Genomic DNA, 12,390 nt, shown 5'->3' with positions numbered 1-12,390 from the left:
CTTCTGAGATGGACACAAAGGCTTGTATTGATTAAGATACACCATCAAATGAGGTCCAACAGGAGACTACTACAAGTTCCCTGCTGTCCTCTGGAGCAGCTCCCAGCTCCATCATGTTGATCTCTGCTTCTGCTTACATCCCTCCTAAGCTCTCTAGTTATTCTACTTTTCATATGCCAGTTACTTACACAGGTAGGGCCAAGCTCTTCACCTCCTCAACTGCCCCAAAAGCACTAAACCTTCACCTTCTGAGGCTCTTAGCTCAGGTAATCGTACAATCATAGAATAGTTAGGGATGGAAAGGACCTTAAGATCATCCAGTTCCAACCCCCCTGCCATGGGCAGGGACACCTCACACTAAACCAGGTCACCCAAGGCTCTGTCCAACCTGGCCTTGAACACTGCCAGGGATGGAGCATTCACAACCTCCCTGGGCAACCCATTCCAGTGCCTCACCACCCTCACAGGAAAGAACTTCTTCCTTAGATCCAATCTAAACTTCCCGTGTTTCAGTTTTAACCCGTTACTCCTTGTCCTGTCACTACAGTCCCTAATGAAGAGTCCCTCCCCACCATCCCTATAGCCCCCCTTCAGATACTGGAAGGCTGCTATGAGGTCTCCACGCAGCTTCTCTTCTCCAGGCTGAACAGCCCCAACTTCCTCAGCCTGTCTTCATACGGGAGGTGCTCCAGCCCCTGAGCATCCTCGTGGCCTCCCCTGGACTTGTTCCAACAGTTCCATGTTGAGGACACCAGAACTGCACACAATGCTCCAGGTGAGGTCTCACAAGAGCAGAGCAGAGGGGCAGGATCACCTCCTTTACCCTGCTGGTCACGCTGCTTTGGATGCAGCCCAGGATACGGTTGCTTTCTGGGCTGTGAGCGCACACTGAAGCCGGCTCATGTTCATTTTCTCATCGACCAACACCCCCAAGTCCTTCTCCTTGGGCTGCTCTGAATCTCTTCTCTACCCAACCTGTAGCTGTGCCTGGGATTGCTCCCACCCAGGTGTAGGACCTTGCACTTGGCATGGTTAAACCCCATGAGGTTGGCATCAGCCCACCTCACAAGCGTGTCGAGGTCCCTCTGGATGGCATTCCTTCCCTCCAGGGTATCAACCGAACCACACAGCTTGGTGTCATCGGCAAACTTGCTGAGGGTGCACTCAATCCCACTGTCCATGGCAGCGATGAAGATGTTGAACAAGAACGGTCCCAACACCGATCCCTGAGGGACACCACTCGTTACTGGTCTCCAGCCGGACACTGAGCCATTGACCACAACTCTTTGTGTGCGGCCATCCAGCCAGTTCTTTATCCACCGAGTGGTCCATCCATCAAATTGATGTCTCTCCAATGTAGAGACAAGGGTGTCGTGTGGGACAGTGTCAAATGCTTTGCACAAGTCCAGGTAGATGCCATCAACTGCTCTACCCCTGTCCGTCAGTTCTGTAGCCCCATCATAGAAGGCCACCAAATTGGTCAGGCAGGATTTCCCCTTAGTGAAGCCATGCTGGCTGTCACCAAGCACCTTGTTGATTTTCATGTGCCTTAGCATGCCTTCCAGGAGAATCTGCTCCAAGATGTTGCCAGGCACAGAGGTGAGACTGACTGCTCTGTAATTCCCCGGGTCATCCATTTTCCCCTTCTTGAAAATGGGGGTTATATTTCCTTTTTCCAGTCATTGGGAACCTCACCTGAAGTTCTTTCAGTCTGGCTGAGCAGTTCTTTCAGTCTGTCAGAATCTGCTCTGCTGAAATAGAGGACTTAAATTTAGCCTTCTATTTAAACAAAATAACCTACTATTGCATGAAGGTCATTTTTAACAACAAGCTCCAACAATTTTAGAATAGCATCTCCTTTTTTGAGTTGGTGAATATTTATGCTAAAACACTGTTGGCTAGAAACTGAGTAGTTGTAATGTGCTAAAGGGCTGATAATAGTGTACAGTGACCTAGAAATAAAGTAAGACTGGCATTTTTGTCCATAGCTTACAAGCAAATTAAGAACAGAAATGTAAAACAGTTTAACTCCATACCATTAACTCAAGCCCTACTCATAGTAAACTACACTGTAGCACTGCTATGAGCCTGCAGCAAGCATGTGAGACTTGCACTGACGGAATGCTCCTGGAAAAGTACTGTCAGTGCCAGAGCCTGCACAGCAAGGGCAGTGCTGCTCCTGACCCCACAGAGGGAATGCTCACAGAAATCCCTTCTTCTTTGAATGTATATTGCAGTGAACTTTCGTATCAGTGCAGCAGGGTGCACATGGCAAGCAGCAGCGCAAGTGCACAGTGCTTTATTTAGCTTTACAAGAACCAGCACATATGCTCTGGAGCTCAGAGCCATTAAGCAATGTAATTAAAGTGCAAGTAAGGAGCTCCTTGTGGCAGTGAGGTTTGGGTCACCTCCTCTTCCCTGCCCCAACAGCAGCCCTCCCTGTGCCAGAAGCATGGCTATGCTGTGTCAGCTGTGGGGACATTCACCAAGCCTCTCACTTGCTCAATGCATTAATCCTGTCCTTGTTTGCATGGCCAAGTTGTTCCTTCCACCTCCCCCCAGGGGGTTGCTGAGAGACTGTTGTTTCTAATCAAATCATGGTGATTTTCAAGTGCTTCCCTCTCTAGTTAGAATATCTCTTTTCTCTGCATTTGCCCTCCACGCAAATACTTGCATAAATAAGGTCTACCTGCTAGAAACTTCCTGCATACACAGCACCTATGGGTCAGGAAGAATCACAGTATCAGGGACACCTCATAGGGGAAGGAGATGGACAGAGCCGGCTGCTATGGAATAGGAAGCTTGTATTGTCCCTTCTGTCAGCACTGCCAGCCCAGGCAGCCACTTGCACAGATGCTCTGGGACTCCCTCCACATGGTCCCCACCTGCCTGGCTGCTCCTTCTGCTTGCCAGGAGGCTCCATAAACAGGAGGGGACAGGAGCAACACAAGGGCTTTCACTGTGGCTCCGGCTTCCATTGCCTTCTCCTTTTGCCCAGGGAGGTACTCTGTTTCCAAGCAGCACAAAACCAGAGGACTGTTTCAAGGTCAGTTTTGCAGGGTTCAAGAGAAACCCAAATAGAAGTGGCACCTGCCTTCACCACTAAGCTACAGCACACGAGAAGCTTTCAGAGCAAGACTAACAAGAGAGAGAGGAGCAAAAGCCACATCACTTTTACAGTTCTTTTCCTTTGACTAGAATAAAGGTTCTTCTTTAATTTGGATTCCTACTTGAGCTCCTGCTCCAAATCCCAGCCTGTGAACACAGACAGCTCAGGACTTGTGGATTTCAAGGACTTCTCAGTCACTTCTTTTTCTCTTCATCATCCTTGGCTATTTCCCAGACATTCAGGAAAGCTTTCATACCCTCACTGGGCCTGCAGGATAATTTGCCCAAGGAAATGGGGACCGTATCAGCCTACTTGAGGAATTCAGGGACCACACACACACACACCAGCCACTACCACCTCTGTCTGCTGCTGAGCACCACTGCATGATTCATTCTCCCTGAGCAAGACAGTTACAAGGCTGCCAAGCAAGATAGCTCTGCAGATTTCAACCTGTGACAACATGAATTGGAACTAACACATCCCCAACAAGATGATGCCTAAACCACCCCATTACAAGCAAAAACTTTACTGCCATAAAACGATGCCTAATGACTCAAAGCGTTAAGTTCTCTTTGAAAAAAAAAAGGCTCATCTTTCTTCCTATGGGGACAAAGCAGCAAATGCAGCGAAAATACTTACACTGTGATGCCAGCAACACCGACAGGGAAGCTGGCAAAACCAACCCTGCTACTGTACAACAGGATATTGATGACATAGTACTGCTACAGCCTGACGGGGAAAGTAACATGAGAATTGCATCAGCGCTTATTAAAACCGACCCTTGGCCGCGAAGTCGCGTTTCACACATAAAGCAGTTTTCACTGCTCCAGCTGGCCTTGGGAGCAGCTCTTGAGGATCAGGAAGGGGCAACACCGTCACCGTGTGGCCGAAAGCAGCCATGTCACAAGAACGCGATACACCGAGTCCTGCCTGCCATCCCGAAAAGCAACTGCTTGCTGCATTTCCTTCCTTCATCACTCAGACACTCCGCAGGATGCTGAATTCACGTGAAGAAAGCACGGATTCATATGGGTACCTACGGACTTCTGCTATTTCCCCCCTGTGCAGTACATGGCATCATACATTAAACTCTATAAAATCCATACATGGATTATAGAATCACAGAATCCCAGCCTGGTTTGGGTTGGAAGGGACCTTAAAGCTCATCCAGTTCCAACCCCTGCCACAGGCAGGGACACCTTCCACTAGAGCAGCTTGCTCCAAGCCCCTGTGTCCAACCTGGCCTTGAACACTGCCAGGGATGGGGCAGCCACAGCTTCTCTGGGCACCCTGTGCCAGCGCCTCAGCACCCTCACAGGGAAGAGCTTCTGCCTAAGAGCTCATCTCAGTCTCCCCTCGGGCAGGTTAAAGCCATTCCCCTTGGCCTGGCCCTAGAGACCCTTGTCCAAAGCCCCTCTCCAGGCTTCTTCTAGATTACACTGCAGTTATCCCCAATCCTCCCCATGTTTTTCAGGTATTAACAAGACTACAGCTACCATACAAAGGTGTGCTGGGGGGGGATGAGAACAGGGAATGTGCACTGACAAACACCAGTGGAGTGACAAGGTTGGGTCAGAAACAGATTGTGGCCCTACAGTTCACCACTTGGCTTGGCACTGATAATGTTCTTCCAAGCAGCCAGGTAGAAACAGGCTGTTTTCAAAGCTTTGCTTCAAATCACAACAAAACGTCTTTACAGCTCACACCCAGGTAATATGCCAAGCAATAGGAAATGAGCTCTTCTTGCTGCAGCAGTCCCTGGGTCAGCTTCTAAGCAGCTCCATGTACACCAAGGAGCAAGAGGAGTGCACCTTCTGCAACAAAGATGGTCCTCTCTGCCTGGGCATGTCTCCTCTCCAGGCAGAGCTCACAGGAAGCGGCAGCATGCAGTCCTCCAAGCCTTCACATAAAACCATAGAGTTAGGGTTGGAAGGGAGCTTAAGATCATCTAGTTCCAACATGCTGGAACTTTCCTGACCAGGTAAATCATTGAAGTCATCCCAGGCCCAGCAAGTGGTTATTCACCAGTGTGAAACAGCCTGAAGTGGCTGGATGCAGGAGACTAACCAGACAGGAACTCCTAGTGACTTCCTATCTTGTGCCTAAACTTCCCAAACATCCCTGAAGGGATTTGTAGTATTTGAAAACACTATGGACGGTTCCCAAGAACAGTTTGGGTTTTCTTCATTTGTTCTCCTGTTGCTTTACTCAGGCTGCCTGGATCTTCAGGGTCTTTTTACTGGGTCAAGAGAGGAGTTATCCAGATTTTCAGTTGAAGCAGTGCAGCCCCAGATGATGGAAGCAGCAGTAACAGCCTTAAGACTGTGAGCATGCAAAAGGTGCTGACTTTGTGCTGGAGCCCTTTAGACACTACAGAAGATCTAGGAAAAGCCTGAAAGAAATCTGTGTAAATGTTTAGTTGCATTTCCTAGTGATGAAGACAGTTTCTTCCTTGGCTCCTGCCAACACCACCTTTTCCCAATGTTGTTTAACATGCCTGAGAGCTAGCACCTTCCACACAAGGCACATCTGCATTTCAGAGACTGGCAGAGAGAAGCACCAAGAATCACCCAGATGAATGCCTGTAAACATCTACAATATTCATGTTTCCCAGTGCTTCCAAATTGCTTTCATTGTAGCGACAATGAAAACTCTAGTCTGAGCACTCTCTCCTTTGCATACAGGTACCTGCCTTTCCCTAACAGCCAGGAGTTGTGACTACACATGGGGAGACAACCATACTCCATGTGTCACCCCATCCTTCGGTATCCTGAGCGACTGGCCTCCAAACCACTGCAGTATGAAACATTTTAAAGTGTACTTTGTGAGAATGGCTGTGACCGAATGAATGATTTAGTAACAAAGTGTTTGGAGTGAAGCAGTTGAGTAAAGCTGCAGAGGGCATGAGCAATGGGGCTGGATTTGAGCAGCAGCTGCTCCACATTTGTAGAATAATAGATCTGATGAACATATTTGTGAGGAAAACTGGGCACAGCTGGGATGCAGCTCAAACGAGAAACAGCAAATTGGGAGCAACTGCATCGAAGGGCTGGTTTTCAGACCAGCTCCACTAAAGCTGTGTGTAATTGGGTTTGGGGGTTTTAATGTAATAGTTTGGCAGACAAGGGAAGCAGGGAGAAAATGCCTGTGTCTGAAGTAATCACTATGTAAAGGTCTGTAGCAGAGTCAGAAAATCAGTGTTCTTTTAGAGTATAGAAGTAATTCAATCGAGTTCAATAAAAACTATATGAACAGACATATTTAAGAGAAATTCTGTGCTTTTCCAGAGAAACACCACACATTAAAGCTCATGGCATACTAAGTACAGATATTAAATCATCAGGGCAAACTTTCAGCTGCTGTTACACCCAAAAGGAACCTACAGTTTGCACCTTGCCTTCTAAAAGTCATCTCAGGAGTGGATGTTGCACAGCACAGGAGTCAAGATTTGCACAAAGCTGTTGGAAAAGCACGTACCAATGGATTACTGGAGATTCAGTGCCATAAAAACATAACTGTGCCACAGTTATCAGTAAACTGCATACAACTGAAATTATATTTCTGAAAGATATGAGGTGAAATAATATTGTTTCATCAGCTTGGGAGATTCCTCAGCTTAGTTCCACTAAGCAAAGCCAAAACCAAATCATACAGGCACACCTATGTTGGATCAATAGAGATAAGAGTCCTTGCAGGATGGAAACAGCCCTGATCACTGCTTCCTAGTGTAACTCATTAACTACGGATAGCCACATTCCTGAGGCCATCTCCCACCAGTACCAGGAGGCTGCCTCATGAGCAGCCCCCACACTGTACTGATGAATGGGGACAGCCCATTCTGGGTGCAGGACTCTGCACTGCTCCTTTCCTTTCTCCACTGTATAATGAGCTACAATCCTCTAGTCACCCTTACTCCCTTCCAGACCAGAAAAAAACTGATTGAAACCCCATGTAGTTAGCTATTTTCCCCCTATTTTGATCTATTTTCTTTTACTGAGAAAGTAAAAGGATGTCCAGCCTCCCCAGACAAAGCTGTTGGATAATTTGGGACATCACCAGTTCCTTATTTCACCACGTATTTCCAAAGAGCTAATAGATTGGCATAAGCAAGAACAGCAAAAAGCACTGACATTCCATCAAACATTCAAATACAGGGGTGAGGGTGGTTATTATTATAGCTGTAACCAAAATGATTTGGGAAATGCTTTTCAGAGAGGAGATGAATATCCAGAGGAACTTCCTCCTCTCTGGAGAGAAGAGTCCCTCCAGGTAGATCTGTGCTCTGATGAGGGAGCTGGATCCCTCAGCAAGTAAACATGTTTTACCAACACCATGGAGTGAGTAAGCAGCTTCCATGTTCCTCCTGTGCACCCAAGCTAGCAAGAAGTGAACACACCTGAATCCCTTCACTAAACTATACTTAATATCCACTATTTAATTAAGTCTTAAGCTAAATGACTTGGGGGAGAAAGAGCACAAGTTAATTAAGAGATCACCCTGGAGGATATAAAACCCCTTTGACAGAATCATACATAATATATGAAAGGCAAAGCAAAAGGGCTCTAATTTCAGATTGGCTCCGGAATACCTCAAGCCTTATGCTGTCTGTATTGATTAAGTGTGTTTGAAGTCAGGACATCTCATGCCTCCACATACAAAGGCTTTATTTACAACTACAGCTTTAGATACATAGTGCCAACACTTAACAGACTCAGGTAGAGCAGGTGAAATGGATACTGCTATGTCATTTTTAGATGCAGTACCTTTGAACCCTATTAAAAATAAAATAGGCTTTCATTAAAGCTGCAGCCTTCATCTAAGACGGTTGCAAGCACTAGTTGTTAATTATAGATTAAACATTGCCACAAGACTTTGTACTTGAAGCTAACCCACATCAACTGAGCTCCAAGCTCAGCATTTGAGAATTCAAAGATCACACAGCTTCACGCACATTCAAATTGTTTGCACGTACTTGGATTCTCTTGCAAAGAGGCTCTTTGTGCACATCACCCTATAGTAGCATCACGCTCATCTTACAACTACTCCTGCTAGATCTGCTTACACTGCTACACACAATCCTCTCATCCACTTAAAATTATTTCCTTTAGAGCAATTAGTAATAATAGATAGCTGTTAAATCATTATTTCTACACTAATATTGTTTCAAACATGCCTTCTAAATATTTTTATTCAGCCCAAAGAGTTACTGACATTCCAAGAGCTATTTATATTCCTGAAGCAATAATATAAATACCAATTCAACTGCTACAAGGTTAAGGGATTGTGTATCTTAAAAACCATAATATTATTAAAGACTTCAAGGGTTTTGTCATGATTGCTACAAAGCACCAGCACATTCCCACAAGCCACTGCAGAAGAGCTACTAAGAAGCTTGCGCTGGAGAAACAGGATTAAGACCAATGATGAAAACTGAGCAACATTTTCCTACCTGATGTCACAACAGCTTGGAATCTCAGGGTTTACAGTCAGGCAGACTAACAGGACAGCTCTCTCAGGAAATCCTCCAAGCAGGGCTATAGGCAGAGGAATGCTTTATAGACTGTGCTTTGTTTCTGTTAACCAGCACAGGGCTGAGGAGTGACCCCCACCCCTCCTCAGGTGGGATCCAACAGCAGGATGAGGATGAAGGGAAGAGTCTGAGCAGCTCATGAGGCTCTTGTTAGTTCATTAGGAAGGGAGGAGGTAGGGGGCTAGCTCAGTGCACTGAATGACATGAACCTTGAGTGAAAAGAAGGTGCATGGTGTTTCTCTGTATCCGTAAGGTGCAAGTTGAGCAGGCTGCTGCTACCACCCTCGTTCAGAGAAAAAAGAACAGGGTGCTCAGGTTGCTTGAGTTTAGGGAATGAAAGCACACAGAATTCCTCAACATTTGCAGGAGAGAGGAAAATGCTTGAGGATCCTGAGTTACTGAGGAGTAGAGCAGGAGAGCTCCAGTAACCATTCAGGGCTGAGCAGCTGCAGGATTTACCCTACTCACTTGGTTCATTCTTTTCTATGCTCAAGCCTCCTCTCTAAGTGGTTTTATGTACAAGTGACTGACTCTACATGAGGTAAAGTGCAACAAGAGTAGAAAAAGATATGGTTCCAAACTGAGATCCTTCTTCTTTCTCAAATTCTGACACACACATGTCCATGATAAAGTAAAATTTATCATTTCCTCCCAGTGCCTAAAGGGGCCAACAAGAAACCGGGAAAGGGTTTTTTGGCAAGGGCCTGTAGTGATAGGACAGAGGGGAGATGGAGATGAGCTCTTAGGCAGAAGCTCTTCCCTGGGAGGGTGCTGAGGCGCTGGCACAGGGTGCCCAGAGAAGCTGTGGCTGCCCCATCCCTGGCAGTGCTCAAGGCCAGGTTGGACACAGGGGCTTGGAGCAAGCTGCTCTAGTGGAAGGGGTCCCTGCCCGTGGCAGGGTTTGGGACTGGATGAGCTTTAGGGTCCCTTCCAACACAAACCAGGCTGGGATTCTACGATAACCTTCTCAGGCACTCTCCTCTATTCTGAATTCCCATGGCAATCCTTCCGAAAAGGGTCTGCACTGTCACTGCAAAAGCACAGTCATTCCATCTCCAGAAAGCAGCAGGTCAGCTCAAGTGTTGCTATCTGAAAGCTGGTAAATTCCACTGAGCTGCTTTTCTAAGGAAAAAAAAAGACAGAGGAAACTCAATAATATTGTAATGAAATGATGGCAATCACTGCAGTTTGTCTTCAATGTGGATTTCCCCCAGGCACATCCTGCCTGCATTAGATTTTTGTCTATAATATGTTGCTCTTACAGAGTCTGTTACTACACATGGAAAAAAATTCCAGCCCTCACTGTTTAATATCCTCGAAGAATCATGTTCTTGGGGGCAAAACAATGCTTAAATGCTTCATCCAGAAATGTAAACAGCTGAGTTCTTACCTCAATGACACAGTGAGAACTCTGTTAAGGACTCGGTTTTTCAACCTTTACACATTTTTATGCTTCTTGTTTATCTTACTAAATACCTGGCAAGTTGTTCCACCTGCCGTAAGTGTAGAAGCCACCCCTCTTATAGCAAAATTTAAAGAGATGTGCATGAAAGAAGAGGAGCAGCGTATTAACAAAGCATGCTCTGGTATCTTCACAGCACTCATTGACACTGTGCAGGGCCACGCTCTTGGGTTTCCTGCTGACTGGGATGTGTAGGCAAATATATGTTGTAAATGTGTTGGTATTCCTTAATGACAAATGCAGAAAGCTCATGTTATCACAGGCAGTCTCCATAATCTGTTCCCTTATGTTTCTATTGGAACTTAAGGGCAAGAATGTTAATTCAGCTGCACTAAACATCAGATCACTTAGCACTTCTAATAGGCTTTATTCCTGTGTCTCAAACCAGTTAAACAGAGACCTACAGCATATGCAGCGCATCCTTCCTCTTCTGTTTAGTAACAGTGAAAAACAATCCGGAGCGGCAGCCATAAGCTTGTGTTTTAAATGAACTCAGTCTCTATTTATTTTACCTTCTACTCTTAGTAGTAGTAGTAGACACCAACATCAAACAATTATAAATGGGAAAGCAGAAAATAAAACTTTACTCTTCCCATGATATTCCTTCACATGTTTTGCAGAACTCTGGATGTGAAGAGTTACCAATGCCTTCCTATAGCTAGCGTGGGCTGGTATTTGTATAGATAGCTGGTATTCTCTCATGAGAATAAAGGGGAGAAAACCACTGTAAGATAAGAAAATCTCATTGTAAAGCCATAAAACTGGCTCTAAGAATATTTTTAGTGACCTGAAGGTATTCTCCAATTACTTTAAAAGACTTCTTGTATTTCCAGTTGATTGCATCTATTCACGACTGTGCAGTGGTAACAGTATGGAACACCTGCCTCCGTACAGTACTTTTTCTCTAAGTAGGAAAAACTACAAGCAAGAATAGACTTGGAATTGAATTGTAAAAGCAGAACAAACTACTTTTGTCCCCTGGGAAATGAATTAAAGTACTTTAAGCTACAAGAGTGTAACACTGCTTACACTAGTGCAAAGAAGATGGACTGCAATAGCTCCCAGACTATTGCAATTGTCACTTCTACTGTGTTTGCCAGACATGCCCCTAAAATCTCTTTACTTGATCTAAGATATGAAGTTTTACAAAATGTATTAGATCATTTCCAGGCAGGAGGTTAAATGCAATTCAAGGACTTTTCTAGTTACTGCAACCATCATTGTATAACCTGAGAGAAGGTATGGGAAGTGATCCATAGCAAAGCAGTTGGAGTCATCACTTTCTACAGGCTTTACTGATGGAGATTTCCCTAAGATAATCAGTAAATTGCTTTATACTCTTGAGCAGGTTTAGAGCCTGGGTCATTGGGAAAATCAATACCACTTTCAGGCTTGGCAACCACTCGCCAGGCAGTTTTGTTAGAAAGGAAAACAGGAGGTGAGTTATTGAAATATATAAGTGATGAAGAGCAGCTCTAAAGTTTTTGAAACTAGAGGGAGAATACACATCTTTCTTCTCCTCATTGGATGCAAAACGTAAGTAAAGTAACACAGCTTCACTGAATTCTGACTTGTTTACTGACTCCTAAGTCAACAACTCCTGGCTTACCAGCAGGTGCTACAGCTCACAGATCTGACAGCAGTTACTCAAAGCCAGCTTTGCGTGGCTCCTGCAATTAGTTTCTTAAGCCATCATCATCATCTTCTTCATCATCATGGCTTGACTTCACGAACGAAGATTTGGGAAGGGCTTTACCCACGCTTACTACAAGCGCGCTGATGACTAAAAAGGCCAATGTGAGACAGGCAAATCCAGCTGGAAAAAGCACAGCGAAAGCGCTCCTTGGGTGGTATAGGCAGGGCACAATTCTTTCTACATTGTCTTTTCTCCTCGAGACTCGTTCTCAAAGGAGTCAGCGGCATTATGTGTGGTGTGTCTCCATGTCTCCCGACTGGAGGCCAAGGTGGACCACTGATGGTAGTCAATACAGCCAAGGCTAAGGTGCTGTTTCAGGGAGTCCTTATATCTCTTCTTTGGGGCACTTCTCTTGTGGCGAGTTCACCGTAAAACACAATCCTAGGGGGAGCGGTGATCCTTCATCCTGGAGACGTGCCCTGCCCAGCACAGCTGCAATTTCAGCAATAGGGCCTCGATACTGGTGACCCCTGCCTGCTCAAGGACAGTAACATTTGACACAGTCAGTCCGATGGATGTTTAGAATTGTATGGAGGCAGTGCTGATGAAAGCAGTTTCTTAAGCACATAAAAGAAAAACAACCCCTCTTTTAG

At 45.5% G+C, this 12,390-nt stretch overlaps 1 long non-coding RNA gene across 3 annotated transcripts in view; it reads right to left on the bottom strand.

Moving 5' to 3' along the window:
• The window catches only part of LOC133277667 (uncharacterized), a 73,297-nt gene extending 64,591 nt beyond the window's left edge, over positions 1-8,706 (bottom strand). For all 3 annotated transcript variants that reach the window (XR_009746275.1, XR_009746274.1, XR_009746276.1), the window contains exon 1: positions 8,559-8,706. This is a non-coding gene — a long non-coding RNA (uncharacterized LOC133277667). The remainder of the gene's footprint in view (positions 1-8,558) is intronic.
• Positions 8,707-12,390: the final 3,684 nt, after the last annotated feature.

Source organism: Pezoporus flaviventris, unplaced genomic scaffold (assembly GCF_033815535.1).
Source record: "Pezoporus flaviventris isolate CSIRO_AGI_PZ_B2104156 unplaced genomic scaffold, CSIRO_AGI_Pfla_v1 ptg000059l, whole genome shotgun sequence".
Taxonomy (NCBI): Eukaryota; Metazoa; Chordata; class Aves; order Psittaciformes; family Psittacidae; genus Pezoporus; species Pezoporus flaviventris.
This window is presented reverse-complemented; position numbering and strand designations above follow the sequence as displayed.